This window comes from Prionailurus viverrinus, chromosome A3 (genome assembly GCF_022837055.1).
Source record: "Prionailurus viverrinus isolate Anna chromosome A3, UM_Priviv_1.0, whole genome shotgun sequence".
NCBI lineage: Eukaryota > Metazoa > Chordata > Mammalia > Carnivora > Felidae > Prionailurus > Prionailurus viverrinus.
In genome coordinates, this window is record NC_062563.1 from 106,900,467 (window position 1) to 106,914,167 (window position 13,701).

The following is a 13,701-nucleotide window of genomic DNA, read 5'->3' on the forward strand; positions in this document are numbered from 1 at the left end:
TATAAGATTACAAATTCTCAGGGTCTCTATAGTTATCATTATTAATATTTCCACTGTTAAGAAAAATTATCCAAAACTTGGAAATAAGACAAAAGGATGACGGCATGTCCTTTCAGTGTCCTACTGGAGCATTGTCTAAGAAGCCTACCCAAGGATGATTTAGTTCTCTAGGGGAGCACAACCCAGAACTTCTTGTGGTGATGAATCTGCGGTTTGCTATATAGTAGCCGGCAGTCACCTATGGCTACTGAACACTTGAAATGTGACAAATGAAACTGAGAGGCTGAATTTTAATTTTATTTTTAAATTTTATTTAACTTCAATTAATTTCAATTTAAATTTATATAGCCACATATGTGTAATAGCTCCTGCAAAGGGGAACCTACCTTTATTTGCCATACTGTTTACTACTGATTAGGGCTCAGACTCTGTTAAGTTACCTGTTTATTTGTAGAAAACTGGCTATATAAAAAAGAGTTATTTGTTAGAGATGCTAATGATTTCTGTCTGGTAGAAAATATAACCCCAGAGTTACAGTTTTAATGCTTTCTAGGATATTAACCAGTACTAACATAGCACTCATATTTCACCTGGGCTCATCCAGCTGACCTTTTTATTAATCAATTAAGTAAATCTTTGATGCATGTGAAATCTATATTTGTAGAGAGTCATGGATTTTTACCAGTTTTGAAATTGATATTTTTACCCCTTCAGGAGCTGTTGCTGAGATAAACAGGTATCCTTCTCTTTTCCTTTGGAAGCAGATGGATTTTCTTCTAGCTCACTTTTTCACTGGGTGTGGTTCTTTTAAACTTAATGCTTCCCTTTCATGTTTATTTGTAGAAAATTGGCTATATAAAAAAGAACTGCTTGATAGAGATGCAGATGATTTCTGTCTGGTAGAAAAGACACCCCCAAAATTACAATTTGGACCCAAGTTCCAATGGACTTTCAATGGACCCAAGGTTTAAGCTCCTGTTCTCCCATGCAACCATTAGTCTCCAGAGCTCTAGTTTTGTGTTATTAACATTTATTCCCAGGGCAGCTCTGGCTTCAGAGTTTGCTTACTATTGGTGTCAGCACATTGTTATTTTCCAGGGGATTTGGGGATTTCTCTTTCTTTCCTGTTAGCCCAGCAATGCATTAAATGTATGTTTGCATTATTTTTTTCCAATATGTGGATGTACTGTGGCAAGTAGGCTTTTCAGAACTTCTAGTCTGATAAGTGTATATCCTTAAAGCATTCTCTACACTGCAGTAAGAGTGAAATTTCCAAAAGTGAATCTGACCGTATCTCAGTTTACTGTTCAAAATGCATCAGTGGTTTCACAAATTGTAAAGTAAAACTTACCTCCTTAAAATGGTCTGCCAGGTCCTATATGATTTAGAAAATGCGTCTATCCTCATCTTGCGCTTCACTCTCCTCACTTGAGCCTAAGACTCCTTTCCATCTGTGAAGGTCATATTTTTTTCAGTCTCAAGACCTTCACATATGCCGTTCTCTCTCCCTGATCATTTTCCTTGAAGCCTTCTTATCTAGTTCACTTTTCACTGCAACGTTAGCTCCGTGAAGGGAAGGACCATGTTTGTATATTCATTGCTCTCTGCCCATGATCTTATGTTGTAGGCATTCCACAAATATTTGTTGAGTGACTGCAATCATTCAGTGAGTGAATGCCCAGTGAGTGATTTCCTTATGTTCTTTTTTAGACTTGCTACTCCTCCTGCATTCCTTACATTTTGAATAGGACCATGGATTTAGTCCTTCAGGCCAGAAATTGAGAATCTCCTAGTCTCTTCTTTCTCCTTCACTTCCATTGTTTATTAATCATCTTCTAAATATCTAAAGAAATTGTTCTTTACTTTCAGTCTTGTTACTGTTGCACTGCCTGAGTTCATTATTTCTTACTTGGATTATCATATTTCCTAATTGATTTCTATGCTGTAGCTTGACCTCTGCAAGAAAATCTGTTTCTTTCCTTCTTAAAGTTCTTAGATGACTCCCCATTAATGCCTTAATTTGACATATACATTTTTTTGTGATTCTTCCTCATCTCCCATCCCTCCCCTATTCTTCATGCATCTCAAGCTTGAGCTAAATTGAACAAACATTCATAGAGCACCTACTATGTGGCAGGCTTTGTACCAGGTACTGTAATGTTCATTACCTTAATTAATCCTCAGAAACCACTCTGAATTTGCATTTTCCTAGTGAAGATACAGGGATGTAGACAGGAGAAGTGGCTTGGCTTCTAGGTCACATGGCTAATCTATGGCATAGCCAGGATTAGAAGTCAGGTCTTCTGAACCCCAGAGCCTATGTTCTTTCCACTAGTGTGTTGTCAGGGAAGAAGTTGGAGAACATCTTGGGGAAGAATATAAAATGTGTCATTGGATCACCAAGGTAAATGACAAAATGATGTCATGGCGCATGTAAAAATTAGATGTCAATAAGGGATGTATTTTTAGAGATCCTGAGGAAGTTTTTTTTTTTTTATCATTTTCTGGGTTTTTTTTGTTTTTTTGTTTTTGTTTTTTTGTTTCTTTTGGTTTGCTCCTCACCTGTTCCTTTCTCATTTTCTGTAAACAAAATCAAATAACAGTCCTTAGAAACAAACTCAGATTTACTCCAGTCCTGGACAGAACTAGAGAGCAGATTTCATATTAATAGTTTTGATTTGTCTTCTGGCAGGGTTTGGAATTAAATTTTTCTTGACTTGCAGTCTCGTGGTCTACTTATTACTGTTTGGCCCCTATGTTGCTCTCCTCCTATCAATCAGACCTAGAATGAGCTCCTGGGACCTACATGTTCCCCCAGTTCTCTACCTTGGGAACTGCCAGATCTCAACCTAACTACTGGTTCTTAGACCTAAGAACCTGATATGCTGAGCTAATCCATCTACTTACACTCATCCTTGTTTTGCCTCTAAATAACTTTTAAATTCTTTATTTCTTCTCCAGCCTCCAAACAAGTCTTTTTTTTTCCCCCCCTCACCAGTTTGACTGTCACGGATCTATCCTGCAAACCATTTCTGGAGTAATCTTTTTACAGCACAGGTAGAATGGTGCCATTCCTCTGCTTAAAACCTTTCAGTGGCTCCTGGTCAGCACAGGGTAAAGATCAATTAGCTTAGCATAACTGATACCTGCACCTGCCTAGCTTCCTCTCACAATCCAGCAACACTGAATGATTGTGGTGTCCTGGAATACTGAGTTTTTGGTTTTTTTTTTCTCGTGATGTATCTTACCTGAAAGCTTTACTAATTCCTCATTTTGACCTCTACTTCAATGTTGCTTCCTGAGGGAACTCATCCCTAACCACACTATCTAAAATATCCCTTTCTTTCCTTTATCCTCTCCCTTTACCTTATATGTTCTTGATGCTTCCCAGAATCTGCCATTACAGTGTGCATTTATTTATTTATTGTTTATTTCCACCAGTAGAATATGCGTTTTGTCTGCCTTGCTCACTGCTATATCCACCCCCACACCCTCAAATAGAATAGGGCCTGGAATGCAGAGCGTGTTTAATAAATACTTAAACTGAATGAATAAATGAATGACTGGAGTCTGTCCCCTCTGTCTGACATTCCTTTCTCCTTCTGGGCTCACTCTTCTCTAACCAGTAATATGTAGCTAAATGCTACCTTTTCCAGAAAGCTTTCCTAGTTACAGGGTGTCCTCAACAGAATCCGTATAAGATGTTCCTCTTTAGTACCTCCATGATACTTTCAACATGTGTAGGAATGATAAGTATATAAATTATTAAGTGCTTACAATATGTCAGGCATATGCCAAGTACTTTTTATATGCTATTTCATATACTTTCCATAATAGATATCATCAACCCCAGATTGTAGACAAGAGAACTGAGACTTAGGAGGGCTTTACCTTGCTTGTAGTGACACAGAGAGTAAGCAGTTAAACTGAGATTGGAACCCCGGAAATTATGACTCTAAAGTCCTTGTTCTTAATAGAGATTGAGTATAAGGATACAAGGAAACATGTCATAGTGTCCACAGTTAACACTGGGATATGTCATGGGCTTCAGAGAGAAGGAGACAAATTGATAGGCATTACTGAGAAAAATAATCCGAGTTCAAGGAACCACTTGTATACTTCAGAGAGATTACAAGATTGCGTGATCATCTGTATGCATGCCTATTGGCAATTTTCTTTGAAAATGCCTCAAAGATAAATGGGCTTCTAATTCCCTGGTATCCAATCCAATCCAGTCCAATCCAGTCCAATCCAGTCCAATCCAGTACATCTAGGGAAGCTGGCTATTTTATAATAAAGTATGGTATGGAAACCATCAAAACAATAATCAGGTGGGGAATTGAGGCTACATCCATTGGAAGGTGGATGTGTGCATGGATAATAATTAAAGTTTTATGGACTCATCCTTCAGTCACTCTTGTAAAGGCATTCTCAAGAGTTCAGTGCTAGTTACGTTAAAGACTACACTTAGCTTGGGTTCGTTCTTCCACTCCTCAATCCTGCTCATCCAATAGAAAAATAAATATAATAAACTCCTAATCCTCAAATTGTAGCTTAGAAATACCAGAGGTGCGGTAGAGTTAAGCAGTTTCTAGATGTGATGGGATGGGTGTCAAAGACATTTCTATACTGAATCATTAGAGCTCTAGGCAGAGGAAAAGAAATGGCAGGACAATAATGCCTTTACCAAATAGTCGAAAGGAAACAAACCACAACATAACATGCAAAAGAGAGCTGAAGAGAGTCTGAAATTAAGCATAATATAAGGAAAAGAATATGCTATATAAATGTGCTTCATGCTCTGGAAAAATCTAAAGGATATGAATTTGATAAAATAGGAGCCCCAAGGTATTATGGTGAAACAATAGAATTAGAAAGAAGGAGGGATTGTAGTGCCGACACAATTCCATTACAGGTAACAAATAAACCCCAGATAGGAAGTGACAGAATAGACAAAGCTTAAAATCAAATCACTAGCATGAAGGAGAAGCTTGGGGTGCAGTGGCATTGAAGATTTAAAAAAAAGAAAAGAAACTAAAGCAATTAGAGAGAAAGTGCTCTATATTGTGGACAAAGGATTCCTCCCAGGAGATTATGCCCCCTAAAATAAAGAAACCATCAAATGGAAGAGAAAAGATGCCCTGAAAAATAATTCAAGAGGATTCTCCTGAAATAAAAAAAGAACTGGGGCACCTGGGTGGCTCAGTCAGTAGAGCATCCAACTCTTAATTTTGGCTCAAGTCATGATCCCAGGGTCATGGGATGGAGCCCCACACTGGGCTCTGCACTGAGCGTGGACCCTGCTTGGGATTCTCTCTCTCTCTCATTTTCTCTCTCTCCCTCTGCCCCTCTCCCCTACTCGTGCTCTCTCTCTCTTAAAAAAAAAAGAACTGAATGAGCATGTTGAAAAGACATTGTATACCAGGGAAAAATGTATATAGCTATCTAGATCAAGCCATATTCTTCTTAAGTTATGAATGATGTCAAAGATTAAAAAGAAGTACTTCTGGGAGAGTAGTAATGCACGTACAAGAGGTCAATACTGGGAATGGTTTCATACTTCTTCCCAGCATTCAGTGCCTAGAGGCAGCATCTACAGAGTTCTGAAGGAATATGCCACCTCCAAGTAATATAGTTGGCCAAGTTTTCATCCATTTATAAAGGCAGTAAGTAAAAAATTTTAAAGATGAAAGAATGTATAGAATATGTTTCCCATGATTCCTTAAGAAAGCACTACTTGACAAAAAACCAAAACAAAACACAACGACCTAGCCAACAAAGGGTGAGTCAACATTGTACTCAGAGATGAGGAATATGAGGTAAAGGTGCATGTAGGATCACTAAATCCAAAGAAGTACTGAAGTAAGACTAAATAACTAGAGGATTATGGTGGTGCAATAGAATGGAAATGTTTCTCATCTTAGTGAAGAAAAATAGTAAGGGACCCAGATAAAGTGGAGGTAGGAGAGGAAAAGGGAGAAATTTTGACTACTTATTGTTCATAGCAAGGAGTCAGTTGATATAATCTAAAGCTGAACCATGAGGTTAAGAACAAGGAAAATATAATGGTTCTAATCTTTTGATGTACTTCATAATGTTTTTTTCTTACCTAAAGGAATATAACATTTTGGGGGATGAATAGTCATTTATCTGGAGTTCTGCAATTGCCTTTAGTTTTATTTCAGATTATTTTACTTATATTAAATTCATGTGAAATAACATTTAATATATCAAATTAAATATTATTTGTATGGTTGTCCTACTGTCATAAAATTATTTCTGTTCTTTTATGCTTGTTTACCTATGAAATAGTTTGGTTTAGAGCAAAGCTTTTCTTTAAAAAAAAATCTTTATATAACTTTTTTATATAAAGAAAGAGAGAGAGAGAGGGTGGGGGCAGAGAGAGAGGGAGAGAGAGAATCCCAAGTAGGCTCCACACTCAACACAGAGCCCAATGCTGGGCTCGATCTCACGAATCATGAGATCATGACCTGGGCCAAAATCAAGAGTAGGATGCTTAACCAACTGAGCCACCCAGGCGCCCCTGGAGCAAGGATTTTCAACCTCATTGTGTCTATGAATCACCTGGGGATCTTAGTGGAATGCAGGCCTGGGTTGAGGCATGACGTTCTGCATTTCTAGTAAGGTCCCAGGTGTTGCTGCTGGTGCTGGTGTTGGTGCTGGTGCTTGGACCTTACTATGAGCAGCAAGAGTGTGTAGGCCATGAACTGACTCAGATCCCAGACTGCCTAGGTTGGATTTCTGGTGCCACAACTTACTAGCTGTTTGACTTTGAGCAAGTCCAATGCCTGAATTTCCCAATCTGTAAAACAGGAATAATAAAAGTGTCCCCATGTCAAATATTTAGAACAATGCCTGACAACGTATGTCAAGTATTATAAAAATTGGCTATTATTACAGACCACATGAACCCTGGACCAGAAACCTAACTTCTTCGAACTTCAGTTTCCCCATTCGTAAAAATAATTACCTCACAGAGCTGTTGCGACAACTAGAAATAACTTAAGAGGACTGTGTAGTATCTGGCGTGGCATAGATAATTAAGAAATGATAATTACCAATGTTTGTAGTTAATTATATAAATTGTAATGTAATAATACTTATAATTTCATACAATAACCCATATAGTCTTAGGTCTACCAATCCATTTATTCATTCACTCATGTTTTATTCATTCACTCTACAACTAATGTTTGAGTTTTTCCTGTGTATTAGGCAGCACTATTCAAGCACTGGTATTGTAAACAAGATAGTCCCAGTGGACCTTTCCTTCTAGTGGGAGAGAGGAAACAGAAATAACACACAAAGCAGTAAGAAAACTAAAGCAAGATAAAAGAAAATGATGTGGGGGGTGGAGGAAGGGTTGTTGGAGACAGGGTGGTCGGGGGAGGTCTCTTTGAGAAGGGACAGTAGAGCAGAAACCCAACTGAGGTGAGGGAGTAGAAACCCAACTGAGGTGAGGCAACTGAGGTGCCTCAGTTATTATGGGCACCTGCATGGCTCAGTCGGTTGAGTGTCCAACTTCAGCTCAAGTCATGATCTCACGGTACATGGGTTTGAGCCCAGCATCGATCTCTGTGCTGACGGCTCAGAGCCTGGAGCCTGCTTTGAATTCTGAGTCTTCCTCTCTCTCTGCCCTTCCCCCGCTCTCTCTCTCTCTCTCTCTCAAAAATAAATAAACATTAAAAAACAGTTTTTAAAAAAAATAAATGAAGGATGGTTCAGAATTTCCAGAGTATACAGTAAGGACAAGTACTGTTTTGTGGAACTGTACAAACACACATGCTGCGTTATGATTTAAAAAGGGTTACTATGGGTACTGGTGTAAAAAGTTCCAAATACCCTGGGCTAAATTATGTAGACCCTTGTAGGTTGTGATAAGGAGTGTGGGTTTTATTCAGAATGTGAAGAAGCCGCGGAAGGAATCTGAGTACAAGAGAGACATAATGTGATCACTGTTTTCAAGTGCTTTGACTGTGTGGGAAGCTGACTGAGGGGAGCAAGACTGAAAGAAAGTAGTGGTGATATCTTGCCAATTTACCTGTTATCTATGGCACTGTGGTGGGCAGAACAATGCTTCCCTTACCCACAAAGATGTCCAGGTCCTAATTCCTGGAATCTGTGAACATGTTAGGTACTGTGGCAAATGGAACTTTGCAGATGTGATCATAAATAAATAAATAAATAAATAAATAAATAAATAAATAAAAAAATAAAAAATTTGATGAGATGTGAGGTTGAGATGGGGAGAGTATTGTGGATTATCTGGGTGGACACACTGTAATCACAGGAGTCCTTACACTTGGAAGAGGGAGACCGGAGAGGGGGTCAAAGTGATGGCATGTGGGAAGCATTTGACCTGCCATTGCTGGCTTTGAAGGTGGAGGAAGGGGCATGAGTCAATGCATATGGGCAGCCTCTAAAAGCTGGAGAAGGCAATGAAGTGGGTCCTACAGCTTATAGAAAGAAACGTGACACCTCGATTTTAGCCTGGTGAGATCTGTGTCAGACTCGTGGCCTGCAGAACCATAAGGTTATAAATGTGTCTTTTTTTTTTTTTAACAAACTTTTATTTATATTTATTGAAGTTATTTATTTTCTTAATTAAAAGTTTTATTTGAGAGAGAGAGAGAGAGAGTGTGTGTGTGTGTGAGTCAGAGAGAGGGGCAGAGGGGGAGAGAGAGAATCCCAAGCAGACTCCATGCTCAGTATGGAGCCAAGCACCGGGGCTCGAGCTCACGACCCTGGGGTCACGACCTGAGCCAAAATCAAGAGTTGGATGCTCAACTGACTGAGCCACCCAGGTGCCCCTGAATGTGTCTTTTTTTAAGCCACTGCCTTTGTGCTAATTTGTTATGGCAGCAATAGAAAACTGAGACAAGTTTGTAATCTCTTAAACCTGGCTTCATTCCTCCCTCCTCCCAGACCTCTTCAGAGTGTTGACATGACATGTGGGTTTAAGTGCCCTCAGCAGTCCTTACTGTCCCAAGGCTTCCCCACGGAGGCCTCTGCTCCTTCCTGCTGGCTGCTGTGTGTCTGGTTCCCGTTCTGGATGTCCAGTACCCTCCTTGACTGATTCCTGTACGAGTGACTCGCAGTTCAGGCCCATTCAGTCTGAGATCTTCCGTTGCCAAAAAGGGATGTAGAATTAAGTTGTGGAAATTTGAGGAAGAGAATGAGGTGGGGGAGAAGTTCCTTTCACTTTTTAGTTTTCATTTAAAAATGCTAAAGCAGATGGATCATCTCATAGTTGCTGGTATTAAATGATGGAAAGTTGATTAATTCACTCTGGGTTTATCACAACAAAGGACATTGGCTTCATTTGTCCAACCTGAAATATGGAGCCAAGCAAATAGCTTTTAATTCTGGAAATGTGTGGGCAGTGCTATGTGGATGTAAGCTTCTTTGTGTTGTGTCTCTGTTGAGTAGATCTGTGTTTCTCAAGTACACTGCTGCCATATGGTCTTCAAATAGAAATGAAACATCATCATTTTTATTATGAAGGACATCATTGGGTTGATCTAATGAATAATATCAAGGATAAATTATTAATGCCATTTATTCAGTAATAATAATGTCGTGTACTGACGAAACTCTATAATTTTGACAGTGTTCTAATGTTAAAAATATTTTTAAATTCTTACATGTATCTCGAACTCTTGCAGATGACAAGGGACTCTGAGAGGTCACTAAGTCTGTCCAAAGCGAGGGCCAGAAACTAGAACCCAAGGTATCTGCTTCTTAATTAGCACCTTCACCAATTACCCCTGATATCTTTAAAAGCTCCATTTTTGTGTGATGGCTTTTGGGAAAACGACTTCCATGAGCTTAGTAGCACTGATACATTAGAGCTCCCAGTAGTTATACATTTCCAAGCATTCCTTTATCTCTTGATAAACAATGGCTAATGGATACAATTTAACCACTTCTTTGTGGTTAGTGTGTATTATTATGAATGTTAATTATTGTATTGTGAGGTTCATAGGAAATTTTAGCCGTTGATGCTTTTGCAACGTGATTCTACACTACCAGGCTTTTAATGTTTATTTTATTGTCCTTTCTCTTTGTTTTTGCCTCCTCAGTATACACTGGCTTTTAATACTTCCTTGTTTCCTTCATATAGAAAGTTGCTTGGGGGGGCGCCTGGGTGGCGCAGTCGGTTAAGCGTCCGACTTCAGCCAGGTCACGATCTCGCGGTCCGTGAGTTCGAGCCCCGCTTCAGGCTCTGGGCTGATGGCTCAGAGCCTGGAGCCTGTTTCCGATTCTGTGTCTCCCTCTCTCTCTGCCCCTCCCCCGTTCATGCTCTGTCTCTCTCTGTCCCAAAAATAAAATAAACGTTGAAAAAAAAATTAAAAAAAAAAAAAGTTGCTTGGGGGACACACCTCACCTGTAGAGCAAAGTGCTTGGTCTTTAAACAGCCTCCTCTCTTGAATTTGATATTTGATATATTCTGGATGGTTTGCGTTGTCAGAAATCTGACTGCTGAACACATTGGATATTACTATGGAAATATAAGTAATGCACTCTTTAAAAAAAGTCTGTGAAGGTTATTTTAAAAATATTGCTTCCAGTTTTATCTCTTATCAATCTGATGACAAGTGTTGAATAACACGCAAATATATATGACAAATGTGGCAACTTGGAATTTGTTCTCTTACGAGATTTTCTTCTGCGGAGCAGCAACCAAGTAGCACGGTTTAAATAGCAGATTGCAACAAGGAATAAGAACGTCAGCTTAATAAAAAATTGTTTTAATTTGTTATTTTTGTAAATTCTTATTCCAGGCTTAATAATCTTTTTTTTTTTTAAGTTTATTTATTTATTTTGAGAGGAAGAGAGAGCGAGAGGGAGAGATAAAGCTTGCCTGTGTGGGGGAGGGACAGAGAGAGAGAGAGAGGGAGAGCGAGAATCCCACGCAGGCTCCGTGCTCAGCATGTGGATCCCGATGGGGGGCTTGGTCCCAGGACTGTGAGATCATGACCTGAGCTGAAACCAAGAGTTGGACGATTAACTGAGCCACCCAGGTGCCTCAAGTCTTACTAATCTCTAATTATGGTTTGCTCTGTCATTATAAAAAAGTACTAATTTGTTATTTGGCGAGCAGATCAATAGTGTTTATATGTTAATCTTAGAACAAGCTGTTAGGCACCTTACGAGTTCTCATTAAAAAATTGAAGCAATAGTACGGGGTGGGGGGATGGGGGGAAGGTTTCTTAACTTTGTATGATATAGCTCATTAGATACATAAAGTGCTCACACCATCCGGGAGAATTTTAATTGAAAACATTTTTTAAAAGGACAATTGAAGCCATGTAAATGTGTGGAGGAAAGCAAAGTCCTATCACTCAGCAAGATGTAGTGTCATAACTTAAACACGGTCCCTGGCAGAGCATTTCTGGGGACTTGGCCTGTGGTGGAACTGAGCGCCTAGAGGTGCGCGAGCCTGGCGAGGTGGCATAGCAGATCCTGTAGGTCTTGATGCCATCCCGAGCCTCACTCCTTACTTCTGCGTTAGGTTGCCTGAAGTTCTTTCTGTCCCCTGCCGGTCTGCTGCCGGACCGGTGCTGAATAAAATGCTGATGTGAAAACTGGCACATGAACCTGGAAGAAGAAGCTGAGGCCTGCCTCGTTTTAGGCACATCTAAGTAGGCGTCATCATGTTCAATGTATTTGTTAACTGATCTATTATCTTTTTAGAGGAGTGGAGGAGAGCAAGCTCTAAGATTAACACCGCCTGGCTCTTCCGCTAACTAGCTTTTTTGCCTTGAGCAAGTCACTGAACGATGCTGGGCCTCAGTTTTCTTATCTAAATAAGGGGGCTAATGATAGGAACAACCTCGCAATCTTGTCACGAAGGCTAGGTGAGGTAATATGGATAAAACACTTGGATCAGTGCCTGGTGCTTTAATAAGTATAGACAGTTCAAAGTACTACACTGTCAACTCTTTGAGATCATTGACTGTATGTTTCAAATTGCTGTATCCACAGTATCTAGCATGGCACACAGTAGAGTGTAGATTGGATGTTCATATCACCTACTTCTGCATAGCAGGTTTTCTAGAAATCAAATGTGAATGGATACCAGAATTTCATATTTTTATATCATTCTGTGATGTAACAAGTATCTGTTAATAAAAGGTCAGGTTGAAAACATCAGGTTAAAAATATAACCTATAAAAGAGCATTTAGATCAAAATGCTTACAGCAGGGGCGCCTGGCTGCCTCAGTCGGTAGAACATGTGACTCTTGATCTCTGGGTCATGAGTTTAAGCCCCACGTTGGATGTAGAGATTACTTACTTAAATAAAACTTAAAAAAAGCTTTAAAATGATTACATCAAAAGCTTTGTTTTATTTAGAGGAAAAACATATGTAGATATGTATGTATAGGCACAATTCTTATGAAAGAACAGTGATCTTACAATTTTCATCTATTTTTGGCTATTCAGTGGTTATTGATTACTGAGGACTGAAACTTTGATCAGGTCTTTGTTTAACGTTGTCTTCTCAGTGGGTGCTGCCCTGACCAACATTCTTATTCCCACCCAAATCTGACAGTCCCAGTCTCCGTCATCCTATTCTAGGTGCAGAGCACCTAATTACATTACATTCTCTGTGGTTTATTTATGTTTGTTATTATCATCTATTGTCATCAGGTAGAATGTAAACTACATTCTACAGAATGTACTATCTACAGAAGAATACTTGGTTTAATAGTACGTAGACATTCAACAAATATTTTTTGAATAAATGAATGAACTGATCCCATATGTGTAATTCTTTACATTTCTCTTTCTTTCTCCCTTATTCTTTTTTTTTTTTTTTTAATTTTTTTTCAACGTTTATTTATTTTTGGGACAGAGAGAGACAGAGCATGAACGGGGGAGGGGCAGAGAGAGAGGGAGACACAGAATCGGAAACAGGCTCCAGGCTCTGAGCCATCAGCCCAGAGCCCGACGCGGGGCTCGAACTCACGGACCGCGAGATCGTGACCTGGCTGAAGTCGGACGCTTAACCGACTGCGCCACCGAGGCGCCCCAGTCTTTCTCCCTTATTCTTAACTTTGGCACAGGATTTTCTGTGTGCCCTCGTGTGAGTTCTGTTACCTCTTCTAGTTATCACTTCAGGTTCCTCATATCAATTCAGCTTGATGTTCCATGTTCCTTGATAAAAGTGAAATTAGATGGTACTAAGATTTGATCCCTAACATAGAAACACCGAAACAGCATTGGAACACGGAGTGTTTGAAATGAAGTATGATTGTCTAAAGCATTTTGTCAACACAATATCACAACCTTCTCTTTGAGAAGTCACAGAACCTATTTCTTTCTAATGTCGGTCTCTGTGTAAGACACTGTAAACTGGACCATTTCAATCCATTTGCAAATGAGTATGTCTCTCAATATAGGACACATCTGACCTTTGTGGGCCTGAATAGTGACTGGAGAATTTAAAAATTAGGTTGAATTCCCTATTATCCTCTATGGTTTTTAAAGTAAGTTTATTTACTTATTTTGAGAGAGAGAGAGAGAAAGAGAGAGATAGCAAATGAGCTGGGAGGGACAGAGCGTTGGGGGGGGGGGTGGTGGTGTGGTGAACAAAGGATCCAAAGCGGATTCTGTGCTGACAGATGCAGGGCTCAAACTCATGAACTGTGATGTCATAACCTGAGTAGAAGTTG